The following is a 15,330-nucleotide window of genomic DNA, read 5'->3' on the forward strand; positions in this document are numbered from 1 at the left end:
CTGTTTGATTTTCGGAAAAGTATTCTAATTTGATCCCTATTGATTTTTTTGTGAATCATCGTTATGCGGTTTTTACAAAAAAGCACTATAAAGTAGGTATGCGACTAACAAACCAGTAAAAATAATTTCAAATAAAAACGCATTTGCTAAATGTAGCAATGCTGCTAGTGACGCTGGCCACATTGTGCTTTTAGTTGTTTTGTTGCCTGTGTACATGCCCGGTACGAAAGTTCTTATGCTTCCTTGCCTCGTGAGCGCACATTTTGTGTTCTTCAGCCATGAATGACACAGCGGACGACGTGAGGAAGTGGTGCGATATTGCGCTGGTTATGACGTTGATCGGCTGGCGCCGGCCGGCCCGACTCGCGAGGCACGGTGTGTAGGGCATCGGTGTTGAGAGTAAGTGAACTCTGGCGGGCGTAAATATTGTAAACAAACACGCGTTGTGAATGAGTACTGCAACGAAAGAACGTTTAATATTGCTAAAATGTATTATTCTTTCACTGCGGCCACTTAGTGCTCGAAATTTTTCTCTGACCTCTAGACTGCTGAGGACGAGAGTACCTTATTTCGCTGCGAAGGGAGATCGTTGAACGTCCTTTGAGAAATGCTCCGTTCACCTTCGTTTGCGTAATGGTGGCCGTGTGACACAGACGGCATCTTCGTTTTCGTAAAGACGAGGGAGTTAAACGGTCTTCACGGGTGCCCGTGTGACAAAGGTATACGGGACACAGTGTAAAGTAATTTTGTATCCAAGCACAAACATGTTCTTGCCCTTCACTCGTGGCGGAATGCGGCTGCCGCAACCGAGAATAGAAGAAATCTTCCAACTGAGCAGCGCGAAAGCACAAACTTGATCAAAGTCTATTTTTTCCCTTCTTCACTGGCTTCTTCTTCTACGCGGTTAAACAGAGCTGCGCTATCACCTTACGATTTCATCATGCACCAGCTCGTCAATTTCGCAGTACTTGCAGTACTTGTTGATCCAAGTGCAGTGGAGCGTTGTAATCGACGGCGATTTCACTGAACAAAAGCCTTTCATCATTTAAATAGGGGCATTACCAGTGTTCTTTTTGTCATTCATGTGAAGCTTGAGTCGAGCAAAAAGCGCTCGCAAACAGCGGAACAGCGTACGATGCGAGCGCATGTTATGTAAGCGCGACACGGCAGGCGTCGAAGCATCCTTGCCGTGACGTCATCCAGACATCCCGCGAGGCGGCGCCACTCCAACCTGTTGGAGCTAATAGTACGCGATTAAAATGTTGTTACGGGGAATAGTCCGTGACAACATTCTGCCAGATTTCCCTTGAAACGTACAGTTTGGCGTGTCATTGGGTTATTTCTGAGGATGCACTGGACGACCCTTTTTTCATGCACCTTTTTTTTTTCCTTTTGCGGCACCGCGAGCAAATATTATTTTGACAAAAGTGCACTCATCAAACTAATTGCAACAAATCGACATCGTGTCTTTCAATAGTGTGACTTTCCTTTTTTTTTGTGCTTCTAAAGCTTACAAAACGTTTAAGGCTGTCGTAAAGACAGACTTGCAACAAAGCGTACTCGAAAGTTGAACTTGGGTTGAGCTCTGTTTATTAGCTGTACGTAAAGTTGCCTATACGGGCTTGACTCGAGAGTCGCAGGTTGGATCCCGGTTGCGGTGGTCGTACTTTTCGATGGATGCCAGAAATAATAGAGACCCATGTACATAGATTTAGGTGCACATTCAATAACCCCAAGTGGTCGAAATTTCTGGAGCCCTCTAATACGGCGTACCTCCATAATAACGTGGTTTTGGCATTTAATCCTATTATTTTATTCTACTGCCCTGTAATTGTGCACTGTGGAAATCTTCCTTTACAATGTATTGAATTTTACTGTATACCCCCCTCACCCAATGCCTTTTACGGGGCCTGTGAGGTATTCTCAAAAAAAATAAAAAATAAAAATATTATATTAATAATGTTGCCTCTCCCACTTGGCGTGAGCTTTATGTGCAAGAATTTCGTTGTTGTTGTTGCTGTTGTTGTTGTTGTTGTTGTTGTTGCTGCTGCTGTTGTTGTTGTTGTTGCTGTTGTTGTTTAAAATAAGATTTATTTGACCCACTCAGCTTCACATTTCTGGCCGTCACTCTTGTATAAAAGTTTTCTCGGTGTCACATGCTACAAACACACTCTTACAGAGCAATGCTCACCAAAACGTGCGCTGAGCGGCGAGAAAGGAACCGCCCCACATTTCACCTCGGCGCATACCTCCGATCGCCTCCAATAGGGTTCGATCGATCAAGCGGCGAGATGAAACGCGCGCACCGCGCCGAGACAAACGCATTGGAAGCAACGACAAAGGGCCGCATACGCCGCCATCAGGTTCTTCACGATGGATGGCATGAGACAACTTCATATTTTTTTAAATATGAACAAATCTCTCGCGTTCTACTTACTATAACTGACAAAAGTATAAATAAAGTGCCTCGCTTCACACGCATTGGGGAACGTGCACAATATAAATAGCATAGCCGTATGCGCTTATCCTTTCAAGGTATCTATAAAATGTGTAATACTGAATATGCGACCTCAACTCTCGCACAGCGTGCGTAGAGTGTTCTATAGGAATTCCGGAGAAACCTTGCACTAGACGTTTTGCCGCCTCTCGAATGTGGAGGAGTATGATAACGATAAAATAAATTTTAAAAATGTCCTCAACTAACGAAACTGATCGCTTATATGCCGTACAGGTATACGCACACACGCCGGTGCCGCCAAAAGTATACGTAACCATACATCGTATCCGTTCAGTACGTTCGCGACAGCTAACGCGATTTCTATACGGAAGGAAGCGCCTTTCATACGCCGCTTCAAAAGGAACGGAACGGATTCGTGAAGGAAACATAGCAAAAGTGCATGAAAAGAATAAGAACGCTATAGCGTGGAGCTACGAGCGTCGTAACGACGTGCGCGATAACGCTTCTACGCCGGCGGGTTCGTTATATGGCGTTCAGAAGCTTCTAAACCGTGCTTCTGCATGAACACAGTGGCGTGGTAGTATCTTTACGAGGTTTGACAGGACAACGAAAGAAAGAAAGAAAGAAAGAAAGAAAGAAAGAAAGAAAGAAAGAAAGAAAGAAAGAAAGAAAGAAAGAAAGAAAGAAAGAAAGAAAGAAAGAAAGAAAGAAAGAAAGAAAGAAAGAAAGAATCTCGCGCCATCGCACGTTCGCCCCTGCGAACATTCACAAGCAGCCGCATTTTTTTCAGCTCTCAAGAGCACGCGCTCGCAGTTGCGTGCAGTTCGCTGCTCAAGCGTTGGCGTCATAGCGCACCGCCGAAGAAGTGGGGGAAGAAGTTGCAGCGGTTGCGGCTTAAGGGTGTCACGTCGCGATTTCCCGTGCCTGGAAGCACGAGCGTCGGCACGAACCCTGGAGTTACATAGTATCACTCTTATCGTGATAACCTTTTTCAAAGTTTATCTTGACACAACGGCGTTGGGCGCGCATACGCAACTCGAAGTCTGACGCCCCGCAGCTATGAACATGAGTACAAATTACTCCAAGCGATGTTGCCTTCTGATACGAAGAAAAAAGAAATGGCAAAGGACATTGCTAAGCGAGATACAAGCGTTTCAGAAGAAATCGCTCTATTCAAGACGTTTGCGCACCTTCAGACCAGCTCCCACGTTGAATACCTTGGAAGCTGCAAAAAGATTTATTGACACAGTGTAGAAGTGCTTATTCTGAACCAGGGGCGTAGCTAGGAGGTGGCTTACCACCCCCCCCTCCCCCCAATCCAAATTTTTTCGCCATGACATACAAAGCAAAAAAAAAAGAAGATCATCTTAAGGATTTACGTGCCTTCCCCAAAACCAAGGAGGGCCCCCCCCCCCCCCCGAAAAATAATTCTGGCTACGCCCTTTTTCTGAGCGGATCAATTTCGGTGACCGTTCTTCATGCCTGACGTGGAATCTCTTGCGTCCAATGACTGAAATGGTTAGTTGCCCGTCTTTTCTTGATGAACCAGTCACGTACCACGCAATGAAAGCAACATTATCACTATATCTTCTAAAGTGTTCGTCTCATGAATGTGGCACCAGAGTGATACGAATTCACTTAATCACAAACGGTCGGCAGGTAAAGAAGGAACACGACACTGCCATAGCCTGCTTAATTCTTCCCTCCCCCCAAAGTTTAAAATTTTGCAAGAGTGGAAGAATAGTTGGTGCGTATTGATAGTTGCCATGTCATATTTGCCAAAACTTGCAAGTAATACAATTTTGCGGGTTTGTGCATATGCACACACCAGTCAGTCAAATAACTTTATTAAAAGTCCTAAGGCGAGGATTCCCATCGAGTGGGTGGTTCAGCTACGGGCCAAACCCGCGTGAGGACGGGAAGAGTGAGCGCCATCGCTAATTCGTGGGCCGTTTGGACAGCCCGAAGTTGGGGACGTTGTATGCTGGTGAGCGCCGATTGGCAGGCCGCTATCTCCAGGGCAACAGTAGCCCACTCTTTGGAGGGAGGAACGGCGAAAGTAGACATACCTCAGAGGTTTAGCGAGGAGGCCCACGTTAGCCAGTTACAGATGGGGGAACAGTTGCAGAGCTTGCGAAACTTAATGCGAGAACTCCAATCACAACAGCAACGAGCAGCGTCTGAACTCCGAGAGCAGATGATGCAGCAAATGCATCAAATGTTTTCGGAGTACAGGAAAGAGTTTGCAGCAGAAACGGAACAACAAAGACGATACGTTAATGACTCAGTTGTAGGCATTCAGCGTGCCATCAACAAGCGGGTCAGTGTTACCTCCGCGAGCAGTCCACTACCGAAGGACCGTCGAATCACGGAGAAAGCAGACACCCCCCAATAAAGGCAGTAGTCACCATGGCGCGAACTAATTCCACGCAAAACTCCGACCACCTAGAAATCTGGCAGTGGAATTGTCGCACGTTCCACAAACGAGCGGCGGCATTGCAGAATTACATCCATTCGGCACTAATCCCACCTGATGTAATATGCCTGCAAGAAGTTGGGAACCGTCCCGTCAAATTGCAGGGATATTACACATTATACGATCCAAAATACCCCCGCGTTGCAGCGCTGGTGAGTAACTTCATGACAGTTGCGCTAGACCATTACGATCAGACTGACATTAATCACCAAATTATCGATGTCTTCCCACAAAAACGAGGAAAAGTACGAACGAAAATTTTAAACATATACAGTCCTCCCAAAAACCGGAATGACGACTTCGGCCCACTCCTAAACGAGGCAGTTCGAGCCGTTGGCACCAGAGATCAATTAGTGGTGGTGGGCGACTTTAATGCTCCGAGCACCGCTTGGGGCTACGTCCGGGATTCACCCAAGGGAGTGTTATTAGAGAACACCACGTCTAAATTAGGTTTTACCCTTATCACTCTGCCAACAGCACCCACCAGGCTTGGTAATAGCATTAGCAGGGACACGTACCCTGATTTGACCTTCACCTTCAACATTAAAAATGCCACGTGGTCAAACCTCGATGAAAACCTTGGTAGTGACCATTATATTCTTAGCACCTCTATAGCATCACCAAAAGTTCGTCGTGTCGCTGGGGACGTTGTGATGACAGACTGGGTGACCTTTCGAAAGCGCCCTCTGCCGGAGCAAACGCCCTGTGATGTCAGTGGGTGGGTTGCTTTCATTCGAGAAACGCATGATGCCACCTCTAAGAAAATAGCGCGCACAGTTGAGGCGCCTGCGATAGACCGGCACCTATTGCACATGTGGGATAGTAGGCGACGCCTGATCAAGAGATGGAAAAAACAACGCCTCAACCGCTGCCTCTACAGGCGAATCGCTGCTCTGTCGGAGGAAGCGAATGAATACGCAACGAAACTTGCCACCGATGGTTGGGTGCAGTTTTGCGGTTCTCTCCGCGGTACACTAGGGACTAGCCAGACGTGGGCGATACTGAGGTCCATGCTGGAGCCGGACAAATCTAAGTCCTCCATGAACCGCATTCTTCAAAGAATAGTACACAGCTACCCCGGCACCGACGGAGAGTTGATCCAGGCGCTTAAAGACCGTTATATCGGTACTGATGTGGTTCCGCCATGTACATTAGAGTACATCGGCAGCGAGAATGCCACATTAGACGCCGCAATCACGAAAGAAGAGGTTTTCGCGGCAGCCCAGGCAGCCAATCGGAACTCTGCGCCGGGGTCGGATGGTATAACAAACGCTATGATAAGAAACCTCAGCACTGAGGTTCTTGAGCAGATAACGCAATTTCTTAACGACCACTGCTGGTCCCAAGGTCACGTTCCTCCGGAGTGGAAGGAAGCCAAAATAATAACTATACCAAAGCCCGGTAAAGCACCATCGCTCGGAGCCCTGCGGCCCATTTCGCTTACTTCGTGCATGGGCAAGCTCTACGAGCGAGTAGTACAGACACGGCTTCAAAATTACATTGAAAAAGAAAATCTGTTTCCCGCTACCATGATTGGTTTTCGCTCCGGACTCTCAACCCAGGATGCCTTCCTCCTTTTAAAAGAAGAGGTCATGAGTTGCGTACCCAGGGGAGGCGAACATTTGGTCTTGGCCCTCGACCTCAAAGGGGCCTTTGATAATGTTTCGCACGAGGCCATTCTCTCTGAACTCAACACAATCGGCTGCGGAAAGCGTACATTTAACTACATTAAATCCTTCCTCTCTGGGCGGACGGCAACTATTGGGATAGGCGACACGAGGTCGGTGCCGTTCTCGATGCCAAATAAAGGCACACCGCAAGGGGCAGTCATCTCCCCCTTGCTCTTTAACATAGCTATGCGCAGACTTGCTCACGAGCTCGAAGCAATCCCGCACCTTGGATATACATTGTATGCGGACGACATCACACTCTGGGCTACGAAGGGTTCACTGGCGCTGAAAGAGCAGACCCTCCAGGCTGCTGCGACAGCTGTGGCAGAGTTCGCAAGAAATAGTGGGCTGAGCTGTGCGCCTGAAAAATCTGAACTCATAAGAATACACAGTAAGTATTACAAAAGTAACGGTGACATAAACTTACAGGTAGACGGCCATGCCATAGCCGAGGTTACTCAGGCCCGTATACTTGGCTTCTGGGTCCAAAGCAATGGCAAAGCCAGTCACACGATAACCACCTTAAAGACTACGGTTAAACAGATAGCTAGAATGATCCGTCGCATCACTTATCATAAAAAAGGCATGAAAGAAAAGGATACTCTCCGGCTTGTCCAGGCTTTAGTTTTGAGCAGAGTGACGTATGGCCTACCGTACCACTCACTCGACAGAAGTGAGGAGAGCCAGGTGGATGTGCTCATTAGAAGCGCTTTTAAGGCAGCACTTGGTCTACCCACCAGCACACCGACCGAGCGGCTCCTAGCTCTCGGTATACATAACACTTATGCTGAGCTCAGTGCCGCAGTCCTCATGTCTCAGAGGAATCGTCTAAGTGAAACTTCAGCAGGCAGGGCGATACTCACTAGAATAGGAATTTCGCCCCACCCACAGCACATTGATGAGGAGCTGGTCGACGTAGCCCAAGAGGTTCGCAGGCGAATCTCAATCGCACCGGTGCCCAAAAATATGCATCACGACTTTCACGCTGAGCGACGTACTGCGAGGGTAAACTGGCTTCGAAAGCAATTCGGCTCAGCTTCCAATGTCGCGTACGTCGATGCGGCCAGTTTCGATTGGCAGAGACACATAATTACTGTTGTCGATAACAACATGACGCTGCTAACGAGTGCCTCCGTACGCACGACCTCGGCTACAAAGGCGGAGACGATGGCCATAGCCTTAGCCTTAAGGTTTCAGGAGCGTAGAGGGGAGCCATCAGTTATTTTATCCGACTCCCAGGAAGCCTGCCGGCTCTTTTTAAGGGGCCGCCTTCCAGCAATGGGGCTGAGGCTGCTAGGATCCAAACTCACTCACCACCATCGCTTGATCTGGTGCCCGGGACACGCAGGTCTCGAAGGCAATGAAAGGGCGGACGCTCTAGCTCGTGCGTTTTGTAACCGAGCGGAGAATCCATCTCTTTCATTGACCATGCCAATTTTACCTAGGGAGATTCTAGCTCACCAGCGCTTCACGCGTCAAAAATGTGGAACACCTCACAGATCCCTTAATGGGGAAGAGGCCACTGACCTTAGAAAAATTCAAACGGATGTATTTCCGCACCTACTGAAGTTACACGCGATACATCCAACTCTTTACCCGGCTGTATGTCCGTGGTGCGGCGGAAGACCGACTCTCTACCACATATCGTGGGGGTGCGATCGTAAACCAAGCGACATAACCAATTTTCTCGGCGAACCTTTAACACCTAGTATGGAGCAGTGGGAGGCACACCTCGCTAGCTCGGACCCAGGAGTGCAGCTCGCACTACTGGATCAAGTCCGGCGGGCGGCTAAGGCCAGTGGAGCCCTGGACGTAGGGCCCCAACCATAAAGGCTCTAAAACGCCCCTCTCCCTTTCCCCTTCAATAAAGTTTTACTCTCTCTCTTCAGAAGAGTCGAGTGAGGAGTCGTGCAGTGCCAAACATTACCAAAGCATTTGTGTGAGTGTACACCAATCGTTCCATGCAACTAGTTATGGCAGTTTAACTTAGTGTTGTCAATAAATTTGCTAAATAACAGCAGACGTGAGTACGATTCTGTTTGGAGCATGCATTCTGGGCGTGAAGGAAGGACTGCCGATACAAATGCACGCACGAACAACGTAAAATGCGGTGACCTTTTTCTCCCTACATGGAAAAAAAACGGCCTCCGCGTCATCAGTGCCTTGCTCGCCAATTCTAGAACTTTTACAGCGCAAACGCAACGACACACCACAAATAAAGAGACGACACACACAAGTGCTCGACGCGTAGAATATTCAAGAAGCTTGAATACCAAAAGCTGTCAAAACAAACCGAGCAATTGGTTGGCAACGCCCAAGTAAGACTGACGCAACCAGGACACTCCGTCGCTTCCGTGCGTCGTTCGGTTAGCCAGCTTAACGGCGTGAGCGAGCGTACTGTTACACGGCTCAAGGCGGATGTTTTAAAGGGCACCCTGAAGTCCCCGAAGCGTAAAAGGCTTCGTTGTGCGACCGACTCACCAGCAAGAGTTACTGGAAAGAAAAGAGTGCATCGGTACGACGTAGCCTTAGCCTGTCTGTTCTTCGCCGAAAATTTCATCAGTGCTACATCCGCAACGAGGTGCCATCAGGAGAAAAGATCCTCAGTGAGGTAATCAGCGGTACAGGTATTTATTTTTATTTATTTATTTATTTATTTATTTACAAAATAATGCGGACAAAAAGTCCAAGCAGGGTGAGAAAAATGCATAACAATAACAGAAAACAAGGTAGCAAAGTATTTTTACAAAATATTTTTGGTTGTAAAAAAACCTGGTCATGATACAATTTTAAATAATAAAGGAACAAAAGTATATGCACAAATGGTCACGGGCGTTTCATAAGGCAAATGGTCATTAGGCTGCCGAAGCAGCTGCTCTTCGTTATATACCGCGCCCGCGCTATGGAAGTATACGCTACACGGGTCAGTTTTCAGCTCTAGCCATTTCGGCCCTGGTGTCGTCAATTCACGACACCACCGAAAATTGATTCATTGATTGATATGTGGAGTTTAACGTTCCAAAACCACCCTATGATTATGAGAGACGCCGTAGTGGAGGGCTCCGGAAATTTCGACCACGTGGGGTTCTTTAACGTAAACCCAAATTGAGCACACGGGCCTACAGGATTTTCGCCTCCATCGAAAATGCAGCCGCCATAGCCGGGACTTGATCCCGTGACCTGCGGGTCAGCAGCCTATAGTACCCTATAGCCATTCGACATCCGCGGTGGGGCCCCACGGAAAATTTCTTCTATAGAACCTCGAAAATATAACCAAGCCAGCTCATTCTTGAAGTGTTTCTTCTACTATCACCACTGCGAGCGACATTAGACTGTTGTTTCATTTTTGTGAAGCTTGGAGCAGTAAAGAAGAAGCTTGACCAAGGTCATGCGTGACGACGTGGCGGGCAAGCAGAGGCGGGAAGGTGGCATTTTCAGGATGAAGTCCTAAAGTTCTTTTAAGAGCTTCCACGCTGTCAAATACTACGTTGGTTCAGATGAGTACTCTAGGGCAAAGCAGGAATAAATTTTCCATTCTTGTCGATTCATGACTACAGGGCCATGACGGCCTAATTTGATACCATGCCTGTGAATCCATAAACACTTACACCACTGACTAAAGTTTTGCTTGTGGTCTTCTGAGGCCCAAACTGCGCACTAAAAAGATGCGCACTAAAAAGATGCGCACTAAAAAGATCTCTGACGAAAATAAAAAAACACAGGGCTGACAGGGCTAGATGAATTTACCTATCAGTGGATGTTTGTATTTTGCTGTTTATTTGTAGTGTGTATTTTTGCGTGCGCCTGCACTGAGACCTCATAGCTGTTCTAGGGCACGTTAAATATATGTATTAATATTATTATTATTATTATTATTATTATTATTATTATTATTATTATTGTTGTTGTTGTTGTTGTTGTTGTTGTTGTTGTTGTTGTTGTTGTTGTTGTTGTTGTTGTTGTTGTTGTTGTTGTTGTTGTTGTTGAAAGAACGCAAAACACAGGTATGGCATAGAGGAATGCGTTGTTCATGAACGCCGATGAATTTGTGTAAATTAAATGATGACGAAAAAAACAAGTCATTGAAGTTATGAAGAACTAAATCAGTGGAATTCTCGGCTGACGTTCTCTAGAACCACGCACTGCATCCCTAGTGGACTGTCACACTATGTTACGCCGCGACTGCTCTACATAGCAACCAACATCCCTACCTTTTCTCATACGAACAATAAGAACGACGTATTTCTACTTTCTTCTGTTAGGTTCACAACACACAGTGCCAGATTCGTCGCCGACTTCTATAACGTAGAAAGGAATCCAAACATCACACGTCAAACTACTCTCCTTGAGTTGCAACATGGGTTGTGCGACTGGGAGAAGGAAGGGCTCGGACGGCCGCGTGAACCAAACCAGCCGACTGAAAGTCGTATATATTCGCCAACTCACACTGCGCGCAAACGCCGGTGCAACGCACGTACCACAAAGACTCCGGAGGTGCCGAGGCCTCGGAAACAACGGCTGTGCCACGCTGGACGACATTAACGCGTGAATACTTCGCGTAGCGCTTGTAATAGACGGCCATGGAGACGAATTTACGATTCGGCGAACATTAATTGCCTTCGGCGCGGCTGTCCAAGCCGCCGAGCGCCCCGCCAGATGGCGCGCGCTGGGAAAAAAAGCCTCGTGGCGTTCCACTCCCTCCATGTTCGTCGAGTGGCGCACCACTTGTTCGAACACGCGGAGCCGGCATGCATGCCTGCATGTGCTACGGACGGCAAAGCTGGCGAGGTATGCATTGTAGCGTGCAACAAACGTGGGTTTACCACTTTTTAATGTCTTCGCACGACAGGTGTGTCGACCGGTGCGTCATCGAGGTTGTATCCAGGCTTGCTGCAACCTTTAGTAAACCACACTCGCAATGTGCCTGTTGTGCATGCGGACCATATATTTTCCCGCGATTTTTATGCAACAGTGAGATAAACCGTATGTCGAGACTTACGGGTGTATTTTGCTTATTCGTGTGTTTTTTTTTTTACCCAGGTATTGAGCCTCGTCCGTCTACATGAATTCGGCACGGTCAGGACGACTCGGGGAAGGCACGATTGAATAATGGTCTACGGCCACTCTAACCAGCGTGTACAGTGCTAATAGAAGAGGCTTTGTCTTTTTTGTAGCGTATTGTGAATGCCGCCCTGAACATGTCACGATTCAGCCTCTCTGAGGCGCTCCCATTAAGTTCTCAAAATATCGAGCAATGAATAAAGGTTACCATCCCATCAAATGTGTCGTCTCTTTAATGGCATGAACTGCCGCTTGAGGCAAGTAATCTATGACCTAAATTATTATAGCACCAAAAAGGGGGAAGGAAGAAAAGTCGCAGATGGACTTTCATTTCAGAATGTTGACATAATTGAATGTGGACCCGTAAACACAATTGATACGCTTCCAAGTAACCAACGGCAGTACGAAGCCGTGCTAAAACCAACAACTTTAATTTAAGTAAAGGAAACCTCAGGAGCGTATCCAGAAATTGTTTTCGAAGCCATTGTTGCTGCTTTCTGTATTCTTGCGCGCACTTGAGGTCGTGTCACGCCGGACGCCCAAATGCAGATATCGTCAGCGTAGAGAGATACATAAGCCGTCTGTGGCAGCATTTCAGTGAGCCCCACGAGAACCAGGTTGACATCGACATACCTTCGCCAGCAAGGTTTGACTATCGCCACAGAAAAATGCGCAGCGGTGGCGTTTACACGCAAACCGATGTCTTTCTACTCATTGTGCATCGATGGCAGGTCAATCCCATATAAGAGCACTCATAGATTCTTAGGCGTCATCGTAGATCGTGACCTAACCTGGAGCCCGCATGTCACATACCTGAAGAAAAAGCTCATTGGCATTGAGAATGTATTCAAGTTCGTCGCCGGAAAATCATGGGGCCCATCCGTGCACTCCATGTTGCAGCTTTATACAGCCCTCTTTCTCGGAACTCTCCGGTACAGCCTTCCGGTCCTGTCCAACACGGGCAAGACTAACATCCGTGCACTGCAAAGCGTACAAGCCCAAGCACTTCGGACATGCCTTGGCCTTCCAAGATGCTCATCGACAGTGTCAACTATTGTTATTGCACAAGAACAACCGGTCACAACGCACATCATTGTCGAGACGCTGAGAGCGCACATTCGGCATTTATCACGGCTACCGTCACATCATTTAGCGTGTTTGACAGCTCGGAGGCCCCATTCTTCGTACTGCGGTATCGTGACAAAACATCAGGACATACTACCGCCTGGCTTCAAACTTGCCATGCATCCAGCAACTGCGCCATGGAGTCTTCGTCAACCTGACGTGCGCTTATCAGTTCCTGGAATCTTTAAGAAGGCACACATGTCAACGCTAGCCCTGAAGCAACTGACTTTGCGTCTGTTGGACGAAAGGTACTTCGACCGCATACATGTTTACACCGATGGCTCCACTAATTCCAACAGCTCCACAGGAGCACTGGTTGTTCCATCTGAAAATGTGTTGCTTCAGTACAAGTTTTCTCACACCACGACGTCGACAGCAGCAGAGCTCGCAGCACTTCAAGGTGCAGTAAAGTACATTCTTCACCAGGAACCTAACCAATGGGCCATCTTTTGCGACTCCACGTCAGCCTTACAGACACTACGGTTTGTTCTGCAGCACGGACTACATGAACAATCAGTATATCAGATAAGGCACGACTACCACGAAGCGATCGCGGAAGGTCACGATATTGTATTTCAGTGGTTGCCGAGTCATTGCGGAATCGTTGGCAATGACCGCGCAGATGAAGCTGCTCGATCGGCTCATGACCAAGACCAGCGCACGCCCATACCACTCTTGAGAACGGATGCTGCAAGGCTACTACAATCACTTGCTCGCCGTATATCTCTCCTACAATGGAATACGCAGGGTTTCTCCAACACGCACCTGTATTCGATCGACCCTAACTTGCAACTTCGTTTGCCATCCGGGTTCCCACGATGCGCTGAAACTTTACTGTGTCGCATGAGGTTGGGCGTGGCATTTACGAATTCGTACTCTCGTCTCCTTGGAATGGCGAGCACTTCGGCATGCAACATCTGCGCCTGCGAGGAAACGCTTGAGCACATTCTATGTCGTTGCCCAGCATACCAGACCGAACGACGTATTATGGAAGACAAGCTCTGTCAGCTGGATTCACGGCCGCTTACAGAAGAGAAGATCCTGGGACCTTGGCCGACGGCTTCCCATACGCGCAAAGCCACGAAAGCCCTCTTGTACTTTTTAAGGAACACCAAACTTCACGACCGCTTGTGAAATAACTGTGCGAGGCCGTGCTGCGTAGTTTCGAGCTGACTATTTATGCTTCTCTTTCTTACTCCTCTTCTTTTCTGTCTCTTTTCGTTCTATTATTCCCCTTTTCCCCCACTCCAAGTGTAGGGTAGCCAACCGAGCCAAGCTTGGTTAACCTCCCTGCCTTTCCTCTCTATTTATCTTTCTCTCTCTCTCTCTCTGTTTTCGAAGCCGACCATATATACTTTGCTTATACTCGTGCGTGGACATATTCAGATGCGATATTGCAAAAAAAAAATATGGGGTCTTGAACCCCTCCCGATGCTACGCCGATGCTTATATGATGAACCTGACAAAAACAACTGCTGCTGATAGTCTTCCTAGCGCTGCAGTGCAGGTAAGAACAAAAATGAACATCGCGCTAAATTTTTAAATGAGAAGCATCGCTCATGAAGTGCCGTTCCTGCACTGGAACTGCACTGGAAGGCACGCACACATCTACGACCGAAGCACGAGGAAGAATACCCCTCTACTCAAGCATGGGCTGCTCACTGTCAACAATGCATAATCGAGCAGTCAGAGAGCAAGCTCGTGAAGAAAGAATTGCCTTGGGGATAGTATGCGGTGAGAACAGCGCACGCACGCATGCGCAAACACACCCGAAGGTGTTTCTAAAGCACGAAACAAAAGCGAAAACCCATGCGAAGACAAAGGGAGAAAAAGAAAGAATGGAGGACGGGACCTCTCCAGGCGTGGGTCTCGCTGGAGTGTGATGGTCTTTTATACGCCTCATAAAAGGGACTAGACAAGGACGATACGGAAAGTACGTACAAAGAAAGTAACAAGAGGGAGGTCGTAAGGAAGCACACAGCCGCGCACTGTCGTCGTGTTGCTCGTGAACTGTCTTGTAAACTGCCGCTGCTGTTGCCCTCGTGGGGAGAGGGTAAGTACCCTCGCCTTACACCAACTGAGGTGTGTACTGCACACAGTGCGGGGCTGTGGGACCGCTACGGCAGGTCGGCAGTCCGTGCCCGAGGCGGACTGGACGGGGCACCCGGGTATAATGGCCCTAATGACAGCGATAACAAGCACGTGGGTGGAGAAATCTCCGTCGACGCTTGGACACTAAAAGAAATAAAAGAGGGAAAGGGAGTGAAGGAGGGAAAACGAGAGAACCCGGGGATGTCCGAGTCGTTCAATTGCCTGCGTCAGCTCCACTGTTTATATACATTCACTCCTGTTGTCATATCAGGTTCCTTCGTGGTTAGCGAGGGATCGCAAGAGTGAGAAAACTCCTAAGTGGCCACTCTTCTTCCTCTTCTTTATCTGTCTGGCGGCGGCGTCGATTTGCCCCGTCACCTCTGTCTCCGCTTCCACGGGCACACCACGAACTGACCCGAGGTGGGCCCTGTTCTGTTCCTATATAATGG

At 48.0% G+C, this 15,330-nt stretch overlaps 1 protein-coding gene across 10 annotated transcripts in view; it reads left to right on the plus strand.

Moving 5' to 3' along the window:
- Nucleotides 1-15,330, plus strand: part of LOC142817866 (uncharacterized) — a 246,100-nt gene that overhangs the window by 182,849 nt on the left and 47,921 nt on the right. For 9 of the 10 annotated variants that reach the window (XR_012895395.1, XR_012895391.1, XR_012895392.1 and 6 more), the window contains one exon: nt 11,645-11,885. The exons of the other annotated variant lie outside the window; for it this stretch is intronic. The gene's annotated coding sequence lies outside the window, so the exon portion shown is untranslated. Of the gene's footprint in view, nt 1-11,644; nt 11,886-15,330 lie in introns of those variants that run through there. 10 annotated transcript variants of the gene reach the window in all.

This window comes from Rhipicephalus microplus, chromosome 5 (assembly GCF_043290135.1).
Source record: "Rhipicephalus microplus isolate Deutch F79 chromosome 5, USDA_Rmic, whole genome shotgun sequence".
Lineage (NCBI taxonomy): Eukaryota > Metazoa > Arthropoda > Arachnida > Ixodida > Ixodidae > Rhipicephalus > Rhipicephalus microplus.